A 7,522-nucleotide genomic window follows, 5' to 3' on the forward strand; every position below is an offset into this window, starting at 1 on the left:
ATGCTCTAGTAGTATAAAGGGAGGAAGCCCAGCTCATTCTGGGATGGCAGGTGCAGGGGAAGGACCTGTCTGGGAAGCTTCTGTAGTAGGTCAGCCACAGCCCCTGACTGCACCGGGAATCAGAGCCTCGCTGGGCCCGATTGAACTCAGGCAATTGGAGGAGTCAGAGCAGGTGGCCAGCCCAGCTGTCCAGGGAGACTCCGAAGGCTTATGGGAGACCAACACAGAGACCAGTAAGAAGTGACCCAGGGAAGGTGACAGAGTGGTACCTCCCACCTGGGAAAACTCAGCGTCTTTTGGTAGGACACCTGGCTGAATCAGTGGCAGGATGCTATGCCACTGTTAGGTTGGGGGCCTCGTGCAGTCGGGTGGGTCTGGGCCTCTGTACCAGGACCGCTGCACCCCTCGGTGGGCACTCCATCCTTGATAGACTCTGGTCAATAGGCCTAACTGCCCTGCACTAAGGGCTGCTCAATAGACTCTGACCATTGTGCTTTGCTGCCCTGGCCCTGGGGCATCACAGTTTGCAAGTGCTTTGGAAGTTAGGATTAAAATTCAAAATGATCTGAACAAACTAGAGAAATAATCTGAAGTAAATAGGATGAAATTCCATAAGGACAAATGCCAAGTACTCCATTTATGAAGGAACAAACAGTTGCACACACATAAATGGGAAATCCTAGAATATCATGGTTGGAGGGGACCTCAAGAAGTCATCTATTCCAATCCCCTGCCTAAAGAAGGACCAATTCCCAACTAAGTCATCTCTGCCAGGGCTTTGTCAAGCCTGACCTTAAAAACATCTAAGGATGGATATTCTACCACCTCCCTAGGTAACCCATTCCAGTGCTTCACCACCCTCCTAGTGAAAAAGTTTTTACTACTATCCAACCTAAATGTCCCCCACTGCAACTTGAGACTATTACTCCTTGTTCTGTCATGTGGTGCCACTGAGAACAATCTAGATCCATCCTCTTTGGAACCCTCTTTCAGGTAGTTGAAAGCAGCTATCAAATTCTCCCTCATTCTTCTCTTCTGCAGACTAAAAAATCCCAGTTCCCTCAGCCTCTCCTCGTAAGTCATGTGCTCCAGCCCCCTAATCATTTTCGTTGCCCTCCGCTGGACTCTTTCCAATTTTTCCAATTCCTCCTTGTAGTTGGGGCCCAAAACTGGACACAGTACTCCAGATGAGGACTCATCAATGCTGAATAGAGGGGAAAAGACAGTTACCTTTTCCATAACTGGTGTTCTTCGAAATGTGTTGCTCATGTCTATTCCACAGTAGGTGTGCATGCTCGCCACATGCACCAGAAGTTTTCCCCCTAGCAATACCCATAGGGAGGAGCGCCCCAGTGACCCCTGGAGTGTTGCCTCCATGGGAGTATTCTCCTCTCCAGACTAAACAAACCCAATTTTTTCAAATTTTCCTCATAGGTCACGTTTTCTAGACCTTGAATCATTTTTGTTGCTCTCCTCGTCACTTCCTCTATTTTGTCCACTTCATTGCCAAAGTGTGGTGTCCATAACTCACCACAATACTCCAGTTGGGGTCTTATGAGTGCTGAATAGAGTGGTAGAATTACTTCTTGTGTTTTGCTTACATTTCTTTTTGACTTCCTCAGAAGAATTGAGGACCCTAATTGATCACTGCTGTACAAAACTACTGATAGGTTATTTCTCAATTATATAATAAATCCAGGCCATTCATACTTTTAAAAATCAGTAGTAGCACAGTGTATTGAGAGTTACTTAGCACAAGGCTGAAAGAATAAAAACAAATACTTATTTCAGTGCAAATTAATGGAAAAAAACCAATTCTGTCTCATATGCCTCTAAAAGATGTAGGACAATGAAACTCAAAATGTAGAACATGTTAATCTGGTCTGGATGGATTGCCTTTTGTCTTTTCAGCAATGTTATTAGAAGCATTTACATCGGTGTTCCATACCTACTCTAAGTGGCTCCCCTCAAGGAACTCACAACTCTCAAAAGACAGTATGGAATATTGAAAACAGACTCTCACTAATCTGTCATTTTTCTATTTAATTTGTAAAATGGGAAATGGAAAGGAGAACATTGAGGGCTGCGGATTTTGCAGCACACAGATCAATCTCAGAAGCATTTACATAAACATCTGAAAGCTTGAATTATGAATATAGACTGATTTGTCAGGCATTCAAAGAAGACAAATCAGTGCAAATATATTTGAGGACGCTGAATTGTTTTAAAGCTACCCTCTAGCTTTTCAAAGTGCTGTTCAGTTTCTGAGCACATTACAAATTGAAAAGTTTTATATATGACCATACCATCTTTGGAACCGCAGTCTTAACAGTTCCATTTTGATGCAAATCCAGGAATTTACCATGGGTTTATAAATTCAACTGAAGTACTATCATGGTTGAGATTATATTGTAATCCAAATTTTATAGAAGACAACCAAATAAATACTTATCAGCATTGCCAGAAAGTTTTAAAAATGTTTTGAGCAACTGAACTCTCCACAGAGGATTGAAAGCCTCAGTATGTCTTGCTTAATTAGGCTGTTGCTAGGTAGGCCATGTTTTCCTTCATAGTGGTGATGGGAATTAAAGCCATTACAAGGCTCAAGTTGGCCTAAATCCTAATGAACAGGAACATGAAGCAGCCAGGCAGAACTAGTCACAGGGGAAAATCTATAGTGAAGAGCTGTAATCTACACCAAGGGCCAATGTTTTTCTTCAGGACAGGGCACATTTACCTTAGTCTGCCAAGTTTTCATTTGTAAAATGAGCACATTTGTAATTCATGATGCAAAGAAAATCCAGTTTAGTACACATGTTCTACTTCTCTCTCTGATCTTCTTCTAAGAATTGTAGGACTATGTGGAATTATATTCCAACGTACTTGTGTGAATCTGCTTAGGTTTTGGATATAGATAGTAGCTCCACCTAATACGTTATTAACATTTTCTCCTTAACATGTGACACAATTGTGTGCAATCAATACCAGCAGCAGACAACAGAGAGAACCAGAAAAAGCAACAACATGGATGGTGTTAAGGCATTTTTTCCTCTTCTCAAGAAAAATCCTTACAGGACTAGTAAATTCTTGTGAACAGTGTGATGTATAGCTAGCATTAACTGCTGCAGTGGTGTACACAACAGGGCAGTCCCATGTTCTTTTTGAATACTAGTGCTTCAAAAAGCAGCACAGGATGAGGTTTGGTAAATGTGTTTAATTCAGTTGAGAGCTAGATATGTGCACTGTTGGACATGAATGATCTGAGTTGCTAGGTCGACTGTAGCTGTCATGGCAAATGTTGAGAAATCATGATAAGTGGAGAAAGTGAATAAGGAAGAGTTATTTATTCCTTCACGTAATGCAAGAACCAGGGGTCACCTAATGAAATTAATAGGCAGCTGGTTTAAATCAAATGAAAAGAAATACTTCTTCACACAGTGAACAGTCAATCTATGCTCATTGGCAAGAGATGTTGAAGTCCAAAACTACAAAGGTGTTCAAAAAGGAATTAAATAAGGTAATGGAAGATAGGCTATTACTAAGGATGGTCTGGCATGCAACCCCAAGCTCTGGGTGTTCCTAGCCACTAAATTCCAAAAGCTGAGAGCATTGGCCTTGTCAGAAGACCAAATACTGGGCTAGATGGACCATTGGTTTTGACCCACTATGGCCGTTCTTATGATAAGTCAACTCACTAATCATGGCAAAACCTAATTACTTCACTATTGCTCAGTCCCATGACAAATCTTCTGTTGATTTCAATGGGAACAGGTCAGGTCCTTACTGTACATCAAGGGTTTCTTCATTCCTATATGCAACAACTTCATCTCCTTTTCTTTATGCGGTTGTCCAGTATTACCCTGGTGACTTAGTGCTTGAGTATCTCAAAAGAGGTCCACTGAGCTAGCCTTGAGTGCCTTTACAGTGTGATCACTGACACATTGCTCTTGGAGTACATGTAAACCTATGGAGGTTTTGTGACAGAGGGTTCTTAGTGTAACCCTTCTGCCCCTCTGAGTTGGCAGCAACAAGGGCCGGGTTCAGTATCCAGGGGTTCCGTTTCAGTAACACAATGCATAACCGGCTCGAGCCCCGACCCAGTGATCTGGGACACTTACATACCACACCCCCCTGGGCGCCTCTAGGAGGCAATACTTCCCCTCTCGCAAGCACGGAGTCTGAGTGTAGCAAAATCTTTTTAATAAAGGAAGGAATCAATGCGGCATCCCATTGGAGAAACACCACAAACAGGGTTATAACACAAACCATAAACAAACCCACCTCCAAGTACGTTTGGCAATGTCCTTTTTCCCCTTAGGGTTTTAAGTCCAATCACCCCAAAGTCCAACAACCCAAAAGTCTCTGGTCAGTGCCACTCCAGAGTTGGAGAGTTTATCTGTAGAGGTCCCTCCCCGCAGCCTGGGTAGAAAGGGGCACCTTACGTGGTCCAAGGCCAACTGCCCTGCCTCTCCGTGGGTTCTGCTTCCGCCTTCTCCATGAACTGCTCCGCTTTACCAGCCGCTCCTCTCTGCTCCTCCAGCCATCCTCACAAACTGCTCCGCTCCACCAGCTGCTCTGCTCCATGAGCTGCTCCAGTTCTCCCTGCAAACTGCTCGGCTCCGCTCGCTCTGTGGGCCGCTTCACCCATCCCACAGCTACTCCACTCTGCCAGCCGCTCTGCTCCACCAGCTGTCCCATGATCCGCTCCAGCCATCCCCACAAACTGCTCCACTCCGCCAACTGCTCTGTTCCACAGTATAGCTTCAGGCTCCCCCACTAGTTAGCACAGTACTCAGTAATTTCAGCTCTTAGTGATCTCAGCTCTTAGTAGGGGAGCCCCAATGCTAGTGCACCATTAGCCCAAAGTGAGTTCAGCTCAGTAATCTGTATCTAGATTCTTGAGGGAATAAAAAAATCAACTCTGACATTCCACAGTGGAGAGAGGAGGGGGTGGAACTGGTGCTTCTGGCTCCACAAGGAGACTGCACCACCAGGCACAGATACCTGTCCCCAGCCTCTCTCAATTCACTGGGTTTTGGAACCCATGTCCCTTGTCTAGCAAGTACCACCCAACTGAGGTTGAGTCATTTCTGTCACAAAGCGGTCCCACAGCTTGGCAGCCTGGGATGTGGTAGGCGTGCCTATGCAAATACACTCTCTGAAATTCTTTCCATCAGATGTCAGGGTAGAGCTCATTCTGACTCTGCTTACATCAGTGCTTTTCTAGTTTGGAATCCCATTGAAATCAATGGTGTCGAATAGGTTGCAAAGAAATCAGAGTAGAGCAGCCTAGTGAACTTTAAAAATCCAAAGTACTAGAATCTAACTCAAAACATTCATCCTTGGTAATAATCCTACAAATGAGCAGCAACCAAACAAATCTCAGTTTTGTACTTTTTTCTTTCATTACTAGGTAAAAATGAGAAGACTATTTCAAGACCTGAAGGATGAGCTGAACCGCACTTATCAACTAGACCGTTCCATCAGCTACATTGGCATACAGCATAGTGATACAAGCACCTTTAAAACATGTTTGTAGCCTACTACTATCAAGTCACATTGATTTTTTTTCCCATTTCCTGACACTTCAGGAGACAAACTAGACCTATATTAGCATGAATTGTACTGTGAGCCTTGCACAAAAAGGAAAAATCCAGCCAATGCATTCTCTGCAACAGAATATAAAATGGTTTAATATCACTGTTGTAATAGTCAGGTTACTGTGCACAGAACAATACTGGAATGCCAATGGCAGCATTTGTATGGAGACTTTCATAAATCAAAATGGAGTGCTAAAGACAAGTGTGCTTTCACTGATTATTTATCAGCCCTGGCTCACAAAGTTGCCTTAATTTATACAACCATCTTACCAGGAATTCACTCTAGGAATTCTTCTTGTTTTATGTGCCACACCCCTGGTTATAGATAGATCAGAAATTAAGAACTGAGGGTAAAATGTTCAAAATCACCTAAACAACTCAGGAGATCATGTCCCATTTGTTTCCAGACACTTAAGCTCCTAAGCAATTTGGGAGCCTTTGAAAATTTTATCATACAAAAAAATTTCAGTTTAGACGGAGTTAAGGTAGAGAGTCCATACCACTAAAACACATTACAGGAATGCTTTAAATTTTCCCAAAACTAAGTACCATAAATCCAGGAAATTCAGCATTAAAGTTACATTTAAAAAGTAGTACACACAGGTTAAGAAATGAAAATACACAGTTAATACAACCTTAACTCTTCCCTGTAGTGACACCATGCAATAACTGTAGGACAATAAATGTTTTAGTTTTTGTGACCCCCGTTCAGCTAAAACTGATTTTCTTAAAAGACTGTTTTCCGAACTCATCTCCCTCGTGTCGTCACCACAAAGTCAAGATGGGTTGGGAAAAATTATAACACTCCTATAATCTTCTTTACCCTTACATTACTGATATATACTCACAACCATAACTTCATCTTAATGTACATTTTGTATGAGCTTTGTTAATTTTTAGTTACTGAAAATTTCACACATGATCACCAAACAAGGACTCAAAAGAAAATGCTACTATGATATTTCTAATTATTAGAAGATATGCTGTGTCAATCTTTAATCATTTTATTTTAATTTTAACTGTTAAGGTCAGATTTGGTGGTGTACCAGAACAGCCTAAAGTAGCCAGGACGAATTGGCCATTTAAACTTAATGCTAATTGGCATCACTAGAACAACACAAAGCCGATAAAGTGTACTGGTGAATCTCTCTCTTAATTTGCAATTGACTTGTTGCTTTAGAGAGCGGTATTACTGAGAGTCATGCTGTGTGAAAAGGGGATGAGTAAAGCACAGTCTGCAGGTCTCAATGTCTGTGAAATTTAAAGACTCCTCCTATGCACCTCAGTTTCCCTGCAGGGGATGCCTGGATGCACAGTAGAGCTAAGGCAGCAGTGCCATCGGGATCCTTTCAGGCATTGATACCCAAGCTAGTGTGCTAGCATGGAACCTTCAAAGAGCTGTGAAATTGGGCCAACTAATCTACCAATGAGCACTCAACTCATGTCCAGTCTCCTTCATCCACAGAGTCATTACCCCTCATAGAACTATTGCATGAAGCTTAACTTTAGAAAAACGGGGGTGGGATTGGTGAAATTCCATCTGATGTCATAATGGTCCCAATTAAAAGTTACCTGACCAGTTGAACTGACCCAGTGTGTAATCTATATAACAATTAGATTAAAAAATCATTAACATAGCTTAATTGCAACCTAATTTCTTGCAATATAGCCTACGCACAAGTTTTCAATTAATTTTAATTATATAAAACATTTGAAGAGTTTGTGTTAAGATCATTTGGGACGTAGAAAAGAGTGATACAAATGCTAAATTTCTTAAGGGTCCCAGTTTTCAATTAATTTAACTAATTTATTTATTTTCTTGTAATTCTCAGAAAATTAATTCTGTGCTCAAAAGGAAAGTCCTGTAAGTTTGAGCAGATAGGATAATGCTGTGTTTTCCATACATAAAAGACGTTGAATCC

The 7,522-nt window shown here is 41.9% G+C and overlaps 1 pseudogene; it reads left to right on the forward strand.

The window, feature by feature from the left end:
- LOC127049827 (spermatogenesis-associated protein 7 homolog) overlaps positions 1 to 6,182 on the forward strand; it is a 131,209-nt pseudogene extending 125,027 nt beyond the window's left edge.
- The last annotated feature ends 1,340 nt before the right edge of the window (positions 6,183 to 7,522 follow it).

The sequence above is a fragment of the Gopherus flavomarginatus genome, chromosome 4 (assembly GCF_025201925.1).
Source record: "Gopherus flavomarginatus isolate rGopFla2 chromosome 4, rGopFla2.mat.asm, whole genome shotgun sequence".
NCBI lineage: Eukaryota > Metazoa > Chordata > Testudines > Testudinidae > Gopherus > Gopherus flavomarginatus.